This window comes from Lates calcarifer, linkage group LG4 (genome assembly GCF_001640805.2).
Source record: "Lates calcarifer isolate ASB-BC8 linkage group LG4, TLL_Latcal_v3, whole genome shotgun sequence".
NCBI lineage: Eukaryota > Metazoa > Chordata > Actinopteri > Centropomidae > Lates > Lates calcarifer.
In genome coordinates this window covers 3,754,757-3,776,079 of record NC_066836.1, presented here as the reverse complement: position 1 = coordinate 3,776,079, position 21,323 = coordinate 3,754,757, and the positions used below count along the sequence as shown (strand labels likewise).

The 21,323-nt window shown below is 39.4% G+C and overlaps 1 long non-coding RNA gene across 2 annotated transcripts in view; it reads right to left on the bottom strand.

The window, feature by feature from the left end:
- Window positions 1-5,783: 5,783 nt before the first annotated feature.
- The window catches only part of LOC127142330 (uncharacterized), a 42,082-nt gene continuing 26,542 nt past the window's right edge, over window positions 5,784-21,323 (bottom strand). For both annotated transcript variants that reach the window (XR_007812916.1, XR_007812917.1), the window contains exons 3-5: window positions 6,828-6,896; window positions 6,179-6,246; window positions 5,784-6,071 (exon numbers count right to left, since the gene is read on the bottom strand). This is a non-coding gene — a long non-coding RNA (uncharacterized LOC127142330). The remainder of the gene's footprint in view (window positions 6,072-6,178; window positions 6,247-6,827; window positions 6,897-21,323) is intronic.

Here is a 21,323-nt window from a genome sequence, read left to right as displayed (position 1 = left end):
ACATTAGATGCCACCTTATGCACTGAGAGTAAACCTGCCTCACCTCTACAGCACAAACACATGCCATTGCACACAGGTACAGACATGGGCACACACACATACACTTACTCCTCATCATTTGTCCTGCACACAGCATGCTGCAGTCGGGGCACAACTCATCCTAAAACCAGTCTGCTTCGGTCGTACAGACCAAAACCACCGGGTTGAACACTACCACCAAATTACACCATTACTTGTTCATATGAATGCAACTGAAAGAGACAGCTTAGATTTGGCCCATATATGTATATCATCTGTAACATACGCTCACACAAACAAACACCCTCCACCACAGAAACATCTCATACAGAGTCAATCCACTTGCTAGTTCAGGTCTCCAGAATGTTGGTGTTTTTGGATGCAGCGGGCGTCGCTGACAGCACTCGAGCATCCACCCTGCCCCTCCCATTGGGTGTTGAAGCATTCCATTGCTCCGCCCCATCTTAAGCTCCAGGCACATTTTATTTCAATTAATTAGCATAAATGTATGTGTGTGAGTCCTCAGCACACAACCCCATGATGATATAGTATGCAAATGTTAATTAGAAATTGATGTATTGCAGGAGGGTTTAAAGTAATGACATCCCAGGGGGGAACCTTCACCATAAAATGCAGTAATCCTCACTGACAGTGGAGCTTCTGTAGCACAATGTGTCTACAAATGCACCTCCAAGCCAAAATCGTCTGCCACACATAACACACATCAACTGTTGAGGTAATCAGAGGAGGACATTAAGAATTCATCAGAGTAAATTTGAAGAGGAACATATTCTGAATTACTGAGTGTTATTTCTCTGACTTCAAAAGGGCTGGAAACACTTGTTTGAAGGAACCGTGAAAGCAAATCAGTCAGGGTTTTCTTTATAGGCTCCATCACAGAGGGTGTGTGAATGTAAGTATATACTGTTTGCCGTCTTGATTTGAAACCTTGTGAGACCACCAGAGAGAGTAGGACAGCTACTGTAAAGAAAACAATGTTTAATGGCTTTACATTTAATTTATGATTGTGCACCAATAGGTTGCTTGTTAGATTACTTCATATCATGAGGCGAGATGACTTTATGGCATACAGGAGAAAATCTTTGAGTGAAAAAGCTAAATCCTCTCTGTGAGATGTGATAAGGAAGCAACAGGTTTATGGGAAATCTCATAGAAACTGGTAATGTAATAACTGCAGATAATGTAATAATGTGACAATGTGATTACTGCCACACAGTTAAACATCTCCACCAATCATTCAAGTTGCAGGAAATACGGTCACAATATGGTTCTGAGTTATAGCGTTTAATAATGGCCATAAAAGCTTTTTTGCAAAAAGTTATGATGTCACTGCGAAGCTGACCTTTGACCTTTAGGATTTAAAACCAGGATAAAACAATGAAGTCATCACTTCATCATTATTTAGTGCATTTGTGTGTTTTTTAGACATTATGATTTCAGTGGCATTTTTTTAAACTAAAAATAAACTGACATACATTTTCAAAGCAGGACAGAACAAAGTGATTTAGTGCATTTCTGGTGTTTCATGGATGAATTCTGGAGAACAGCATGTGCTACAGCAAGAACAAGTAGCTTCAAGAAGTTCATACATCAATCTGCAGTGTTCCTCATTGGACGAAAAGACTGACTGACTTCCAAAGAGTGGAGTGTCAAGGTTAAGACTTGAAAACTGTCTCATTTCATTGATTATATATTTAGGATTAAAGTTTCTACATTGAACATTTTTTAGACACACTGTGCTGATTCAAGTGCAAAACAGGCTGGTGATAAACAATAGAATCATCATGTAAATGAAGAACACATGATAGTAACCATGACTAAAGCGGCACTTATGGAAGAGGCTGAATGGACAGAGGAATGTGGTATAACCAGTAATATAATAAAAGGGCTCATTTGTCACCTAAAGGACTGAAATGGATCATGTGGCACAGGGAATGAAAAAACTTATGATCACATTAATGTATGGACTAGTTGTTTCCACTCGTAAAGTAGGAAAACCTCACGAAATGACTGAAGAAACAAAATGCCCTGAAATAGAACATCTAACTCATCAGGGGAAAATCCATGAAAGCCTCACACAATGACTCTTTGTCTGAACACATGGTGATGATGTGTTCGTGATCACTGAACTAAAGTGGGGATAGTAGGTTAGCAGGATAGTGTACACAAACACAGCACAACATACTCTCCTCATTTCTCGTCTATAATGTGATTATTTCCTCGCTGCCCTGCTCAGAGTCACAGTGCTTTAATATGGAGCACCAAATGTCTCACGCTGCATTTTGCGCACTAAATTCCCCCTAACACAAAATGTATATTTCATGGCACGGAATGCATTATGTGCACAAAATACACCGTGGGGCGCCAAGTATCACTTTCCATGGCATGTAATGAATTTCTTGCAACAAAATGAAGAAAATGAACTGGTAGTAATTATAATATAATTACCATATCATTTCCATATTAATTTGCAACACTTGGGACACAATGCACTTTGATGACACACTTTTGTCATTTTGCCATTTTTGTGGACAAAATAAAATGCACTTAGCACAAAGTGCTGCATGTGACACTTGGCACTTCATAACCTGCAAAGAAGTCTGTCCACTTCTACTTGAACCCACAGTGATTTTTTTAATTTGCATAACATGTAGGTTTCTAAAATCCGGTTTTTAAACTGCAGCAGAAACCTTTGATAATATGAAACAGAATCCTACATGAAAGTGAGCAAGCACTCCAGCCTGAAAAGGCTGGACTAAAGCATCAGCTCAGGTACAGTATCATACCGTATCCTCTCACTTACCCCAGTGTTATCAAGCCACTCATGTGCTGAGGTTTTGAGATAGTAGAATCTGAAACATCTGATTCCACCCCAGTTCAATGGAGGTGAGTGGAATTTCTTTAGTGCTTGCATTACTGAAATATTACATTTCAAAATTATGTATTTCTCACACATCTCAGAATAGTTGGATAGTTTTCATGGGGACAGTAGTTTTGGTGAAAACTGTCCAGGGTTTGTTAAGGTTAGAGGACGTTGTCATGGTCGTGGTTAAGGCTACAGAATGATTCTGGTCATGGTTAAAAGAAAGAACTTTGGTCCGGATTGAAACAACAAATGAAAAGAAGTAAGTGAGTGAGTCCCCCCATCCATTCACCCCCAACCTCCTCCTTACATGGACTTTGTTGCTCTTTAACAACCCTGACTTCCTCGTTCGCTCTTGTTGTAATTACACCAACCACTAGAGGGTTTTGTCACTTGAAGGTAAACGTGAATTTGGAACATTTGTTGAAAAGACTGTAGCTCTCTAACACAACTGCTGGATGATGCTTAGTAATAAATGTAACTGTGGGTTGTAGTAAGTTGTTTGCACCAATGATACCTGTACGTATTTTGACGGTATACATGTCTGCATCTCTGCAAATGCATGTCTATGTGCATGTATGTGTATGTCTTCATCCTGGGGTCTGCAGTGAACAAGATCCACTCCTCTCTACCCTGGAGCATGTGACATGACAGCTACTAGTAGTCCAAAGGGCCTTGAAATGGTTTTACTGTCAGATGGTAAAAGAGGTGAAGACAGTGGGTGAGTGGCAGTGAAAGAAAGACTAACCCAGTGAAGGACAGAGTAAAAGATGGTGGACGATCACAGAGATAGAGAAAAAAAGGTTTAAAAGGCCAAAGGCATGAAAGCAGAACGAGCATGTGGATATGTATTTACATCAGTCTTCATGTTTACATATGAATGCATGAGCCTTGGAGGAAAGAAAGAGTGATGGAGGACTGAGAAGGCTTTTCTCATTCCTCATCACTGAGTGCAACAATGGCAGCTGTTCAACCATCAACCCCGGTCTTTCTATGGATAGATTAAAACATAACTATTTGCTAATGTTGTTAAAAGCTGGCACAAATACAGCAGAGTGCACAGAGGCATCAGAGCAACAGCAAGAGTCCTTCAAAAGCACGATGACTTATGAGACAATAAGATATTGAGATACTGCAACCGCAGAGCTGGAGACGGCAGCGTGTGTCTCATCCATCAAAATAGTGGGTGTACAGAGAGACATAAACCATTAAGTGTCATCATTCAAAGTAAATGTCATGTTGTTGCTTCTGTAGAAGAAATAACATGAGCCTATTGTTAAATCATTGATGGGAGGACACGTGACAATACATTGATTGTATAAGAAAAGACCTGAGATGACTCAAATGTGGACTGTGTTAAAGAGAGTGCTTTTAGAAGTCTGGAATATAAAGACAATGACCCTCACTGTCTTTATACACACCAGAGAAACCCTATTGATGGACAGAGAAATTGTACACACTAGACAACTGTGATATCTTTAATTAACTGAGGAATATTTTATGTTAAAATCCACCTGTTTTCTCCGACTGAATAACAAAGAGGAGCTGCAACAGAGGAAAAGCATCCTTCAGCCCCTAATTGAGACCCTGTAGATTCACTTTGTCATCCAAATTAAATTATGGTGTGGACACTTTCACTCACACACAAATGCACACACACAGTCAATAGATGATACATAAACAGCAACATGAAAGCACTATGTTTAAAGAAACCAAATATAGACATTTAAGGTATTCTGCCTCGACTGTCCCAGGCCTAACAGGTTGGGAAACATGAACGTGTTCTAGGACATAAATACCCGTTCACATTTAGCCACATTATGTGCTCTGTGTGGATCTGATGGCTGTCCAATATCAAAAAAGGTTCAAATGCAACCCAGAGGCAACACAGACAAATTAAAATCTGATTGCTGAAACCATGATTGCTCACAGAGGAAGCATTCAAGCATTCTAACCAGATGCTGAAAAGGTGTTAATGAATCTATCTCTTCAAGTAATCGTTATGTCTCCCAAATGTGTGCCCACTGTGGAAGGAGCCTCTACGGGTTCTTAAAGGCGGCTGAGGTGACACTAAAATTTCCTGGTGTTTCTCTGTCGCATTGTGTACCATGAGTGTCAGGAAGACGCCTCACCATTGGAAATTCAGTTTGTCTGCTCAAGATAAAGTGATTCAGATCATCCGCCCTACAAGAAATTCTACTCCACTTTTTGCAAGCTCCACGTTCCTTGGCCTGCAGCCCGAATAATCCAACTAAAGCAAATAAAGAATTAAGAAAACATCTGTCGCGTATCCCACTGTCAGGCCAGTGTCATTACACGCTTATTAGCTCATTTTTCACCGAGGAAAATACACGGGTCGTCCATTGGCAGCGACATCAAAGGTTCAAACCCTGCTATCTTCCATTCTCCAGAGATGGATCACAGTCCCAAAAAGCTGTCCTGATTAAGTCCCCCATGTGGCAGGGAAATGTTCTCTTCCTTGATCTGTGTCTCTCAATGACCTGATTCTCTCTCAGTGGACATGTCCTCTGTGAGAAAATGGCTTGTGCTCCTCCGTGAAGATTTCATGCAATTTAGTCGCATTTGATGATGCATTTGAGTGAAATGTCACGCCGGAGTGGAGGTTGTTGGACTTTTAATGGCCCCTGTTTCACAAAGTTTTCACTGTATGTGGTGCTCTTGGCATGACCTTATAAGTTGGTTGTGACTTTAAAAAAAAGTTCGATCGCTACGAATATATTCGGTTTTGATGCAGGAAAAAAAAAAAAAGTCAAACTTCTGACAGGAGATGTTGTGGATAAAGGTTTCCGAGTAAAGAACCCTCACAAGGGAGATGATAAAAGCGTATGACCTTTATATGTGAGAGGAGGTTTGTGGTTGTTATACCTTTCACTTATAAAGTCGTACTCTTAGTGTCTACTGGGAAAGTTTCTTTTTCATGGCTGCCGCTTCATGTACGTATATACACATATGTACATATTTAACATACATACACTGCTGCTTTGATTCTTTGACAGTTCCCTCAAAAAGTGAAACCTTTTCTGTTCTCACCGTAAAATCAACCAGCACAAGATTTCAGGTTTCCTTTACCTTACCTCATACTGATGCGCTGAAGATCATTCGTTGTCATGCATTAGGTGAACGTCATGATCCATCAGTGCTTGAAAACCTGTGGAAAACCAAAGTAAAAATAAAAATAAGCTTCCATATTCATTTCATTCTTTCATGATTTAAGTAGATATAAGAGAGAAAATAATTCAATGGTCGTAGCCTCACCTGGATTTATTTTATCAGTAAGGTCATATGTTCTGCTACCGTAACAGAAGACCATGTCCTTTGCGTACCTGTAGACATAATGATGACACAACTTGTAAATTTACACCACTTAAATGAAGGTAGGTATTAAAACCCATCAGCTGAACAGAACCCTTTTCTTAGAAAATGTACCTGCTGGACATCTGACATTTTGAAAGAATCTTTCACATTGAACAATGGTCATGAAAACCATCCTCCATCTGTGTAACACTCTTCAGCTGAATGATACTACGTGGAGACAAAAATGATAACTATGTCAGCGAGTCTGAGTCATGTTGAAATCAGCTTCAAATTCCACATCCTCCTGTGCTGCTCTCATATAACATACAGAGACCCCTTCTAAAAGATTGTCTTTGGGGCTTCTTCTCTGTAAATGTCATCCTACTTCAGACGTCACTCTGAAAATGTCACCCCTCTACCCTTTTGATTAGCTCACCAGCTCTCTTCTCCATTATACACCATTTTCCATTAGAGGGATCACACACCCAGGGCGAGGCTCTTTTTCGCGCTGCACATACTGAAGTGTGATTGCAAGGCTGAAAGGATGGCTGTTCTGGATGTTCTGGCACACGGTGTTATGGTTTGATGTTGTTTGCTCAGCTGTGATCACCTGTTATTGAAGATTCCCACACCACACAGCTGCAAAGGAGCACAGGGTTGTGTAAGCAGTCAATCATGTCTGTGGAAGGAGAAGAAAGATGCAATTTGGGTGTTTTTGCCTCCTTGAAGTGAAAGTTTTAAAGGTTATAGTACATGTTTGTTGACTTCAATGAACTCTAGACATTTGGAAAGTGCTTAAAAGCAGCAAGAAAACTGGTTATTTTATTCATCTTCCTTCCTGGAAAATATATTTGGGCCACAACCAGTGAAAGGCTGTTGTCATTCTCTTCCACAGACACACAAAACACATTGTGCAACACCAATAATACACAATATGTATACTTATTAAAACTTAGAGTCGTGTAATATATTGCAAATAAAAACTAAATCGATATTTAATCTGTGTACATTCAGGTTAATCAAGGGATTTGTTGACAGCAAGAAAAATATACAACAAAGCCAGCCCTTTCCTTTAAACTGAACTGAAAGAATAGAAATAATACTAGCCTCTAATAGCCTGCATACATCAAAAAAATCACCCATAGTACAATGGATTTTAGGCAGTTTTCTTCCAAAAATGAAAGTCTGGTTATCTAATCTATTCCCAAATGAAGGTCTAGTAGTACAAGAGGCCCTATAATATAAAGTGGATAAGCAGAACACCTTCAAATCTTCAATGAATACAAATCACTTCTTATGCACATTTCCAATATCATCTTGTCATTCCTGTAGGGTTTTTCATATGTTGTTGCCCCCCTCTCTGTCAATAGTAAACCCATTATTCAATGTCTGCTGTCCGTCAAAGTCGGCGCCCTGCTCCTTCGCTCTATGGACCAAGGGTAATATTTGCTAATGAGTTGATTTGCTGCTGCCATGGCAACGGGCCCATCACTACAGAGTGTGAAGCAGGAGTGGCACCCTTGACACCAACCCATAAAACAAGCCACCCGGGCTGATGATCCATGATGCATAATGCAGTGGCACAACCCTCATCCGCCCCCCTGATCCTGCCGATTTCCCCTCTGTCTGTCTATTCCTTCCTTTTTTTTTTTTACTCAGTTCACCCCCCCCTCTTTCCCTAGGCATCCATTCCATCTGGTTTAATTACATCTACAGGGGTCCGCTCTGTGCCCTCTGTAACCCTGCCTATCCCAGATCAGAAAAAGAGACACAAGGAAAGGCAGAAGAAGAGGAAGGAGGAGACAACGCTTTTCTTAAAAGTGCATGTGAAAGTAAAAGTTCATGTTTGGTCTCAGTGTAACTGAAGATGAAAAATGTAGGTTGTCAAGTCTGAGATGAAGATGAATACAATCCAGAGGTCCAAAATTAAAACTGGCCAAGCAGCAGCTACTGGTAAAAACTGGTCTCTGGTGGATAATTTAATTCACCAGAGGGATATGTAAATCTTTCAGGCAATAACGTAAAAAAAATCTCAGTTATTTACTCTGAGGTATTTGATAATTTAATCAGTCTCAACTACATTGTTTTCAATCAGGCCCACTACTGGTTACTAAGCAGGTTACTAGGGATCTGTGTGTCTCTTTGATGAATAAATCCTGAAGTATCTGGTCAGGCTGAAGAAATATCACCACAAACAGGCAACATGTCAGATTTCCAAAAATATGTGCAAAGCAAAGCTATACTCAATCAAAAATAAAAGACAGGCCAGCAGGTGTATTTAATTAAAGTCAACAGACAGATTAGAATGACATCTACCTGTGTCTTTGCTGCAGATGTACACCTATTATCAGTTAAACCAAACAAGATATATCTCTTAATAACAAATGTGAGCTCAGACCAACTCTCATATGCCAGTACATCAAAACACTGTGAATCACAGCCAATTAAATGGCAAACACAGAAATCCTGAGGGGATAAACACTGCCTGTGAAGGTTGAGATTAATGACAGCTTATCTTTAAAGCTCTGCTATTGACATCAGAAAAATAAAATTAGAAAAGACAAAGCTGTTTTTTTGTGAAAGTTAACATGTGGCTGTAGTGTTTAAAGTTTAAAACAAATATCAATACATTTCAAGATCCACAATTTAAAACAGTCAAGCAACAACTGTAATTTTCTTTCTGTGGTTGGTATTTTAACAAACAGGAGACGGATGAAAATCTGTCAGACAGTAACCTTCATAAACCTTCGTCTTATTCTGAATAGTTGATAATTTGACACTGCAATGAATTAACAGACGCTCTGCTTGGTAATTCATAAATGAATGCACACTGATGATCAGTGATTGATGTTGTAATTGTCTCAAGTGTTTGTGATATGACTCCTGTTTTGATTGGTTGTCGCAGCTTGTATTAAGATTCTTTCGTGTTAGAATTTGATGCCTGACAATCTCCTATTTGCAAGACATGACAGATGTGTTGCAAAACGATGGTTACATTCTGTACATGTTTTAAAGATTTTCAAAGCTCTGACTGAGGGGCCCCACTGTATTCCCGCTGGAATACTAATTATTGCTATAAAATAGTTCAGGTGAGCAAACAGTGAAGTTACTGATAAAATTATTGAGTTGTTGATGTTGAGTTTTGTGCATCAAAAGTAGCATACAAATGTCTCTAGTACAAAGCAGTTGTGTGTAAGCATGCATTATTCATAGGTGTGTTCAGCAGGTGGAGCAGGTTACAGATTGGTATAAAAGGGTTTTATCACACCTGAACTCTCTGTTTAATGCTTTAAAGCAGGGCTGAGTATCATCGGCCCTCAGCTACAGGTTTCAGTCTCAGCTCAGCAGCAAACCTGCAGAGACCATCGATCTAATTACACAAAGGTTGCCCTGACGCCCTCCTTGCCACGGCGTGACCAGATGACACCGCTCACTCTCCCATCTGTCCAAGCCTACCAACGCCTTGTGAAGCAGAAGCGGCACAGATTGTGACTCTTATGTGACTTCGCAGGCACAGCAGGCCGTGATGCTCTCTCAAGCCTCGGCGGTCCTACGTCCCATATGACCCTTTCTAGAAGTGAGAATGCAGTGATTGCACGAATGCTCAGTTGGGTATCTCACAATCTGTGATAAATGTGTCACCATTTTACCCGCTTTTGCAGTCAAGAAATGACTTCACACTCTGATTTGAAGTCGTGACACAGCTTGCGCAAAAGTGCAACCGGTCCACCATTTTCTTTTTAAGTTTTTAAACTTGCAAACCTACATCATATGTATATATGTACCTGAAAGAGGCTTTTAGCTTTATTTCACTGCACTGTGAGAAAAATATCTGTTCTTTTTTTGCGTCTAAATGTCCTACTCACTAACTTTGTCTGACTGCTGTTGGAGGTAGTGTACAGGAAGTTGATCAGACCTTATTTGCTAAAAACAAACTATCTGCTGCTGCTGAAACAGAGCTGAGAGCAACAAGAGCTGAAATAGATGAAAACACTTGCAGAGTTGAGTAATAAATGCTGTCGCTATCAGGGACTCCTTTCACATTAAATGCTCATTTCACTTTGATATAAAAAATGTTGAGTTGTGAAGCTGTAATTGGATTTTTCTTTGTTTCAGTAAGTGGCTCTTTTTTCTGTGCTAATGCTACATGCTACTTCCTGGTGTAGCCTATTCCAACACACTGGGTGTGTGGAAAACAACAAATGTTTAAGCCTTCGTTTCAGGGTATACTGTAAGTAGATTTAATCATTGCTGTGTTCAGTAATGGAACAGGGACATTTTTATTTATGGAAATATCCTGATTATAATTTAAAAAGCACGGGGGAAATAACGTCATTGATTTGAAATTATGTTGTGCTTTGTGTGGCAAAAACCTGACCCAGTTCACCATTTTGTTTTCATGAGCATCATTTTTCATTGAAGGACATAGTAATTACACTTCATGTTGTGCTCTGTGGACCCCTTTACATTAGAGTCTGTTCATTAGGAGCCTTTGGTAACATTATAATGTGCAGTCATTATTGCAGGCATCATAAAACACAAGCGGGTACTGAATTAGTGAGTAATTTTTCCATTAACATGGCATATTGTTTTAGTAATTGAGTTTAAAGATGTGGAAGACCTCTCATATTTGTAAAGCCAGTGATGAAGTAAATCTACTTACAAACATTAGATGCCAAAAAGACAGATATGCTATACTCTTAAGACTGATGGTATGAAATTAAGGGTAACTGCAAGACTTTGTAAAGAGCTGAAGTCAGCAACTTAAGACGGTGGTCAATTATAAATGGTGTTGAACCATCATGATTTTAGCAACATGTAGTGATGAAGTTCAGATAAATTACCTGTTGGGTTTGTCACTGGTCAATAATTCCTGCACAGGATATTATATAAAGGATATTGTCCAGTTATCCACTACCCAGCTACCAGTGGTGGAACATAACTGTGGTATTTTCCTTCTACATGTGCATATTATGCTACTTATACCTCTTTGAATATGCTTCAGAGGCACATTTGGTACATTTTACTCCATTACATTTCTTTGACATCTTAAGTTATTAGCTACCGAACACATGACTAGCTCATGAAATGACACACTCTTATAAATCAAACTGTCCAAGAGTAGATACAGTAGTATAAATTAGCTCCTTGACAAGATACAGCAATAAATATTGCCTGGACATTAATGCAAACACAATGCTAGTCAGTATTATAAGGTTTAATAATACAACAGCAGCAGGGGCCAATGTGCTGCATAATGTTTTTTATATTTTAAGTACATTTGGCTGATAATGCTAACATGCAGGACTTGCTTGCTGTGGCATTTTTTTTACATCATTGTTGTTAATCCTAAAATAAAGGGTAAGTATTTCCTCAGTTACAACTACACTCCTGCAGAGGCTACAACAACCACTGACATGTGAAGCATTTGTCACAGTTTGCTCTCCATGCTGTTTATTTGTTTTTCATACTTCCTGTAAATTCTTTATCTGTATCTGCAATATTTGAGAGTCACATGTGCAATAAATCAAAAACCTCAACATTTATCTGGCGCCCCTGCATTCACTCTACCATGGTGGAACTGATTTGTACTTGTAGCAAATGACTTATGTCAATTTTCACAGTTTCACGGTTGAAGCTTCAATGTGGGGGTCACAGTTCCCCATTCATTATAGACGTGTATTTGTACATAAAATACACAGATCTTTATTCAGTGGCACATCCAGTAAACACAAGATATGCAGGCCTTTACTTATTTCCAGTGTATCAAATATATTTACAAAGCAACATGACCTGCATGTTAACAGCAGATTGCCACCATCAATCACAATACTGCAGCTCTCAACTGCAAGACGGCGGCTCATTCTGCGTCCTTTCCATTCAGTCTGCTATCTCTAAACTTACATAACCTCTGTGGTCCTCGGGAGGCTGCTGAGGCTGGCTGAGATTGTATCAATGCACAGGTCAAGGGAAGGTGATGATTAATTCATGAGGCTGTTTGCAAGAGACCCTCGTTGAGTCATTAGTCGCCTGTCAGCCTCCGCTCACGCAGCCATGGGAGTTGGGCAGCGTTGTGTGTCATGATGTGGCTTTCATAAACAAGACCTCTTTTTGCTCTTTAGACATTTGAGTCACAAGGAAGGCAGAAGAGGTGCTGACGGCTGGTTAGTAATCATGTAAGGTTTTCTGAATGCGCCTTAGTGTCTTAAAGAACTTTGATCCTAATCTCAGATTTAAGATGGTTTATGTACTAACTGAAGTCCTCACATTCTTTATTCGCCGGGTTACTTCAATGCAAACTCCCGTGCTGAGAAACTGCATAAGTCAATTCATCTGTGACCCTGTGAACGTAAGACCTTTAATTAAAAATTCATGGTGGTTCTTCTCACACTATTTCTTCAGGATCCCATGGCACGGTGGGTTTAATGGTGGGAAAGACTATTTTAAACACAACCCTTTGTGGCTTTCTTCTGACGTGTGAAATGGATTTTTCATCACTAAACAAAACTCACACACCTCCTGTACACTTATGTATATTGTATACAATACATATATTGTGCAGGGGGGAGTCACTTCATGTACTTGAAGCGTGTATGACCTTGAGATCAAGGGCCTGTTTGAAGGCACTTGCCCGCACATTGCTGTTTTCGTCATCTGTTGACACTGAACAGCCTGGTGTTTGTAGAAATGTAAAAAAGGTCATGACGACAGTGGAGGTCATCTGTCTGGTCTTATGTAGATAAACGGATGCAGCTTGACACTTACAATGACATGGTTAAGGGTCTGACTGGCTCTTGAGTCACAGTACTTGAAAGGAAAAAAATAACCATATCACAGCGTTCTATGAATACGAGAGTAATGAAATTAATATATGTATTTTTGAATTATTTGACCTTACGTATCAACAAATCAATAACAAGTACCAGCACACGAACAATTCTCTGGCAAGGATACAACCTGAAATCTGCATATATATTTGATAATTGCTAATTCTTTGTTTTCCTCTGTGTAAAGCTTATTTTTACAGCACACCAGTGTGTGAAGAAGAAATGAGGAATTCTTTATATTTCAGCAGTTTTAAATGAAAAGACACTTCAAATAAAAAGGGAAGCATGTTCAGCGCTCTAGCTGTCAGTTTGAATTCACAACCATTGTCAGGGGAAGGAAACAGATGTTAAATGAATATACTGCACATATTACATACACCAGGTGTGCTTCCAGATTACACAGTGACATCAGTTGAGCTGTTAATGAGTTAGTATGGTGTGACAGCTGCTGGAATACTTGTTATATGGGGATTTAAGAATTCCTTAAGCATTCAACACTGCTTCCATCACACTCTATGATAAATAATAATCTTGAAGACATCGCTACCATCAGTCGATCAAAGTGTGATCTGACTAGCCATGAGTACAAGATCACAGATACCAGCTTTAACGTCTTTCACTCCACTGTTCCAACAGGTTGTCTGCTGATCACAGTATCTTGGTATTTTTATATATATTGTCAAACAAATCACATGCTTACATCGTAGTGATTATATTGACCTGAACCTCATTGCTTCCTTTGTGCAGATAAGGAAATTTCCCATGGGCTTTTAAGAAGTTGTTGTCACTAAACACTGATTTACTCTGGCCTTATTGTTACAACTGTGTAACAGCCTCAAATCCAACACTTCCTGTGTTTGCCTTCTTGGGACAGGAAACAGTCTGGACTCTGAGATCAAAGATCTGCAGTCATCCCTTATCATGGACTGGGTAGAAGCAGGGCTGTGGGACAAAGCTGTAAAGCTCTTGATGGTGGAGGAAAATGTTTATTTAAACCTGACAAAAAAAGAAAAAAAAGGAAGGCCGAGAAGTTATGTGCGGCTACCACATCAAACTGACAGCAACTTTTGGTCCCAAGTGAGATGAAATAGGAGGAACTGTGGCGTCTGGGGACATCAGATAGAGAAGTGTTTCCTGAATGAAGATTACATCAAGCTCTGGGACGTCCTGTCACACTGTGGAAGCTTGATGACAGAATTAGCACTGAGGTTTACCTGTTGACAGGAGGAAGAACTAGTCCTAACAAACCAGACAAGGTTGTTTTAAATGACGTCCGATTCTTTTTTGTTTGACAGTTCCTCCAAATTAATAAGATTAATGTCATTTTTATTGTATATTAAAGTGGCATTAGGTGTAATTTGTTTAGGTGAAAATCCCCCTGCCAGCCTTAAACCGCCTATGCTTCAGCACAGACAAGCGATCAGTTCTCCCTAACTGAATTACAGTACACATGCTCTGTTTTCTCATATCAAACTCTACTTATGCACATACATTTGTGACCCCATGTCCACATTTAAAAAAAATACTCAAAACCCACATTTTTAGAACTATGTAATGTACTACAGTTTTATATCCTTTAGGATTTTTTCTCTTGTGCTGTGTTAAACATTATTGAGTATCTTTAAAAACGCTCTTGAAATAAAATATGATTATTAACACTATTGGCATTTAAACATTCAGCATGTTTATATTACTTCAAAATGTCAAAATGAGTGTGTTGGTTTACCCTTAGTATTTATTGTAAATAGAGTGCCAAAGAGCTCCTGTTTACCTGCCACATACTGTGCTTATCAAGAAGCTGGCCTGCAACCAACAGTTATTATCGGCTGTTTTACTAATTAGTCACAAGTTATACAGATAGACGCCATAAATGTTCACAGTTCACAGTCCAAGATAACATCTTCAAATTGAAGCTTTATTTTCTGACCGACAGTCCAACGAAAAAATTTAAAGCAAACTCCATTTGCTGATCAAGACTGTGAGATGTGGCTGAAAGCTCCAGAAAAAGTCACTGTGAGCCTTCGGTTAAGAATTTTTTTGGTCAAAGAACTACTAATGACTTGAGGAAACCTCAACCTTTACATGATATGAGGGTATGTATTAACATAAGTCAGCCAAACAGTCATGAATGCCTTCCTGATAAAAATATTCCTGACTCGACAATAAAACGTGCTTCTGTTGACCTGGGCCACCCTGGTCTCTTTCATGGAGTCTTGAAGTAGCAATTAAAGTTGTCAGTAGGTGGTTCGGCACTAGAGAGGGATTAGGATTCCTAGTGCTGGATCTCAAACCGAGTTGACAATATGGTCCAACCACAAAGCCAGGGGCTACTGGGACCTGCACCAGAGGCTGATTGATCCATCAATTTGACGGGTTTAGTCAGCAGTGATTGCTCTCCAGAGCTGCTCCTGTTGGTTTGATGGGGCAACGATGCGTGGAGTTCTCAAATAATTCTGAAACTCTGTTCTGCTTTATTTACATGCAGCTGTGTGAGAAGTCAATGAGGACCTACTGCAGGCCAAAGAGGTCCTCATTGACTTTGCTGAAAGCCCATGAATGAAGTTCAATAAACATGGTCTGTATAGTGCTGAAAATGTAATAGAAATCTATCATTAATACAGGGGCTGTGGCTGCTCAGCTAAGATTTATGTTTTAAGGAGGGAGCAATTAGCTGTGAGTAATTTCTAATATGAGTAAAACTACAATAAAGGTGGATATTCTAGACTAATACATATTTCTTATAGTACAGATAGGCAGATTTTGCACATTATATTACACTGAGCATCAAGTTATAATGAAGTTTTAGGGTAATTTTTGGGGAAAAAAGTGAGAAAAAAGTCATGATGTCTTGAGAAAGTTGTAAATGATTTGAAAATCAACATTGTGGCAAACCATAGCAATTTGGTACCAGTGATTAAAGCCTCTAACGACTTTATAACCAAACTTTGGCATAGACACAGTTGTATGGGAACAGAGAGATAGAGCAGTCGCAGAGCTGTTTACTGCCCAAACTGGAGGGTCATGTTTCCTGGAGTGCCATGTGATAACATTGTCACCCAGCAGCATGAACGCTTCCTCTTCAAAAGCCTGCCTTGAAACTCTGAAGTAATTTTAGCAAAGAAAACACCAAGAGATGTATGTTGATGAATAGCGTTTCAAGGCTGTGTGTCAACTGCGTCAGACACAATAGCCCATATAAAAATGAAGGTAAGAGCCCAGAAAACAACCACACAGTCTCACTGGGCCAATGAATACTACATTTCCTTCCTTGAAGTGCTTTCACGTGAGGCATGTGAGTCACTAAAATCACAAAGTTAGGAAGCAGAGGGAAACACAAGTAGCATGCACACTGGACTGCAGGTGATACAACACATATTTCACGACTGACTCTCTTGACTTATTTCTACAGTGGCCAAAGACACCTTTAAATCCTACTTCAGTAAAAAACTGTTATGGAGACATAAAGGTAAAAGAACTTCATTCAAAATATTAATTAGCAGAATTAAACAAGAGGTAGCAGTCTGAAAAGAACTTCCAATGTTTTCACGCCATATTATTTTGTACCTGTGTGTACCTGTACCTGTTGTGTCTCAAGTCACTGCAGACTGATTCTTTATATTTTGGCAGAGAATAAAGACGATGTACATTCAGTGTCAACATTTTTGTGACTCCACAAATACATTACTTAACAACATTTCCTGATCATGTTAACAGAAAACTTAATATAGTCTACATTAAATATCAGAACATTCATCCTGGGTGAATTTTTGTCTATGCTCTTTTTGTGCTGCAACTAAAATTAATCTCACATTCTGTTTAACCATCACTACTCATATGAATGGCTAGTAATAAACTGACTACAGTGAAATTTAATGAACAAACCTGATAATCACTGCTATGAAGAAACGATTAACTACAGGAGTGGATGAAACATTTCATGCTAACATCTGCTTGGTCACAGATATGGCAAAATGGCAGATGGATTAATGTCAGTTAAACTACAACTGAAATGAAACTGTAGCAGTTGCTACTAGCAAAAGAATGCTTAACTGAACCAAGTGTGTGACAGAATGTAAAGACGTGTCCCTACCACTGCATTCACAGCTCACATACAGCGAATATAACATGCTCTGATATCCAAAAAATTATGAATAATTATTATAGTTTCTAACACTGACACACAGTTCAAGTCATGCCAGCCTCTGTCCTTCTCCCTCCTTCTTATTTTTCTCTCTCTGTCCTTCAGTACCCTCAGGTCCACATGCTAACAGGGTCTCTCACCACAAAAAAAGCCAGTGAATACATTTTCACCAGCGAGGCGCCGCTCCATCTGCAGAGCCACAGCAGCCTCATTTTCCCGGGTACATCACACAGCCGGCTGATTGTGAAAGATGATGCACTCGCACCCCGCTAACAGGTTCACACAAGCCCACATGCTTAAGCCACCCTGGGCTAATTCAATTCCTCTGCCATTCCAGAGGTAATAGAGTGTGCCTGTACCTCCTTGCAGTTAGTGCATGGAAAAAGGGGGTCGACAGGGTGGGGCGGCTGGCTGTGCTAGTCCACCACTCCAGCGTTTCAAAGGTCAAACTGGGACATTTTTATTTTTATTTTCTGAACACACTGTTTGATATTCAAAACTTCACTTAAAAAGCCTCTTCTGTGTAAAATTCTGCCATTTCTTCCTTAAAAGATGAACAGTTTGTTGTTGCATACCACTTCAGTGGAGAAGAACAAGCTGAAATTGCAGAAATGCAATCTACTGAGAAGGATTGAAATGGGGTATGAGTGGACGTCAAGCCCGTGTAGCACTAATCATCTCTGTTCCTCTTATATACTCAGACATTTGCCCACAAACACAACATTCATCTACAGGCACAATGAAGCCTTACCAACCTGCTATGAAATTGCTTTTCATTATAAAACCTGTAGTGACATAAAGGAGTGTACACAATCGGAAGTGTGATCTAAAACAGATCTGATATTTTTAGCCTAAGATACATATAGAAGACACTATTATTACAACATGACACAGCACCTGTTAAATTTTGTGACACATTTAACACACCCCACATACTGGGAACACCCGAACACTTTGTCTTTAATACAATAATCAAGGGTTTACTGTGTACGGAGGAGTGACAACCCTCAGATCCTTAAAATAGACTTAACTCCACTTTCCAATTTCAGAAACTAGACTTCAAAATAAATATTCCCATCTATCCTCTGTGCTTCAGATGTCTGCTTTTCACTTGACAGTGATGAATCCTACAAAATTCCTATTTTCCGATTCAACAGGACTCAATAGCATCTGATAAGCAGTTTTCTCATATTCGTTTGATATCTAAGCTTGACAGAGGAGCTGCTAACTGGCTGTGAAAGTCCCAATAATGAAGCTTACGGCATTTGGGCATTTAGCGTGTCACATAAACCTTCATTAAAGTGGGGTTTCCAGGGGTTTGAGCCAGCAGTCAGCCAGAGAGGAGGACCAAGTTATTAAATTCATTATTCTATTGAATCAGCCAGGGAACAAACATTTGTCATAAAAGACCCAAAAGGTTATCTAATCTTACTGGTGGAAGAGATGAGAACGCTTTACTGAGCTTGATATTCTTTGGCCACAAATTAATGTCAGGCAGGAGAAGTGGTATTTATCGCTATACTACAACTCTCATATACTACTAATCCATATTAGCAATAGCTGAGTGCAGTCTCATGGTGATGAGAAAACTCTTTTTTTTTGTACAAATTAGACAAATAAGGTATAACGTGTTAACTAGTAAGCTTTGGAGGTGCAGGTAGACAGGTTTTTTTTACACGGACAGAGCAAGGCTAGCCATTGTTTCCAATCATTATGCTAAGCTAAGCTAACTGGCCGCTGGCTGTAGCCACATATTTACAGAAAGAGATGAAAGTGGCTTTGATTTCCTCATGTAACTCGTGGCAAGGAAGCAAATAAGCTTATCTACATGTTCAAACATCTACCCCAACCTCCTCTGTCAGACATCTGTTTGGTATGAAGATGTCACGCCTCAGAAAGCCTCCATTATGTTTCATGTAACTTGGTTTCTCTGCACTGGGTTGTTCCCAATCTCCAAGACCAGGCAATGTCGTCACCAGTTGAATATGTCTATTCATTATGACCTGGTCAACCAAAGAGTGAATACAGAAGACCCTCACTACAAACAGCAGGCTAAATACATTTCACTATAAATGACATTGTAACAATACAAATCTATGTAAGTTTTTTATTAGTAATGCTTTGTTTCTATTCTGAAGAGTTAGAAAATAAACTGATATCTCTTACAAGCAGCTGTGTGAATGTTACTGTACAGAAATAGGCCGTGTGAGACACACTGTAAAGAAAAGAGTGACGGGTCTATGGTTTACAACCAGATTAGTCATTAGGATTAGTCACGATGAGGAAGAGGCTCCACGCTGCCTGAAGCCATCCATTAACTCCACATCACCCAGTTAGCACCCATTTCATCTGTAGTTTAAAGAAGGAAAAAAGATTTATGTCAAAGATTTATGTCAAATAGTTACCGAGAGCCACGCATTGTGTTCAAGAGTATTTCTAATAAAAACAATCACTCCCAGCCTCAGACTACATCAAAAAGCTTGTGTGTGGCTGTCAGATGATGCCTGTTCTTTTATATCAGACAATGAAAATCACATTATAACAAATCATTACATCCTGTAAGCAAAGACAGGCGTACTCCTACTGCAGACTGTGCTTGTTAAAAAAATGCGATTTTCTATTGCAGTGCAAATGAAGCCTCGGTGCTCTCTGACCTTGAAACAACAGCTGCTCATTTCACTCACTGCTTTTAAGTTATGACACATTTGCATAAACTGCCGAGCTGCACAGAGCTGCTGGTTGGTAAACGTCTACTCCAAATATGAAGCAAACCATTTAAAAAGAATAATGGAACAATGCAGACTGTAATGGCGCACACACACACACACACACACACACACACACACACACACACACACACACAGATTGTAAAAACATCAAATGTCATATGTCTGCGGTCCTATTGATCGCACAGCAGGGCATCATGGGAAAAAAAAACTCTGCAACAACCCACAGAGGTTAATGTACATGCATTTCAACCTGCTGGATACAGTCAATACATCACTATCTATTGACTGCACCAGCATGTAAGATGATGTGTCAAGTGCAGATCTTAAAAAAAAAAAAATGTTTATTTTAATACACATGGCGTGCCAGGTGGGTGGGATTTACAACATGCAGATATATGGATGCTTTTATCAACTGTTTGGCACACATACTGAGTGCCTGCTCTGTGTTGCACTGCGGTCCATGAGGAACAACATTTCATTTCCCTGTATGTATGTCATATACAGTAGTATATGTGGGGAAATGACAGTAAAGGTGAACTTGAACTTTCAAAGCAACATAGGCTATATTTGGTTTCAGGTCAACTGTCAATCATACAAAAATGTGCAAAATACAAGTTCAAAAGTTTCAACTTCCATGTACTTGAGTAAAATATGTGTATATATGTAATAAATATTTTAAAATAACTATGTATCAATGACAAAATGAAAACAACATGATGATGTGAAAGGAGTCGCTCTTAATGCTGAACCTACAGAGAAGCTTTATAGTGAGTTTCAGCTCACTGTCTGTCTGTCTGGCCTGAGACTAAGAACAGAGATAGTTTGAATATTGGACTTGGATTAATCAAAATGAATGATAATATTGCTCTGTAACTGCTGGATGTGTAAATAAGCACCTGTTTGCTAATAAATTCTCCATATTAAGCTAAGTAATGATGTACTCTATGTCTTATGGCCAAGAAAATCAGTTACTGCAGGTTTATATGGTTCATTTTGGGAAATCTGCTTATTTGCTTTTTGTCCAAGACTAAGATGTTAAGTAAAAACCAGAAGGCGATTAGCTTCACCTAGCATACAGCAAAGACCTAGCATAAACACTGGAAGCAGTAGGAAACAGCTAGCCTGGCTCTCTCCACAACACACTCTATCTTGACAAAGAGAAAGAGAACAGAGTTACATGCTGTAACTAACGTATTTCCAGTCAAACGGTGGACAAACAGTGGAGCAGGCTAGAATAGTGTCAGCCTTGAAGACAGAAAAATACACAAAATGTCCTTTGCATGAAAATATCTGCCACAGTCAGTGATCTGAAACAAGTTGGCCTTTGAGTGTCAGCAAACCTGCTAAATGGCCTGGGCGTCAGATAAGCCTGCTGTTTGTGTGACTGTCTAACATTTTCCTGTGATTGT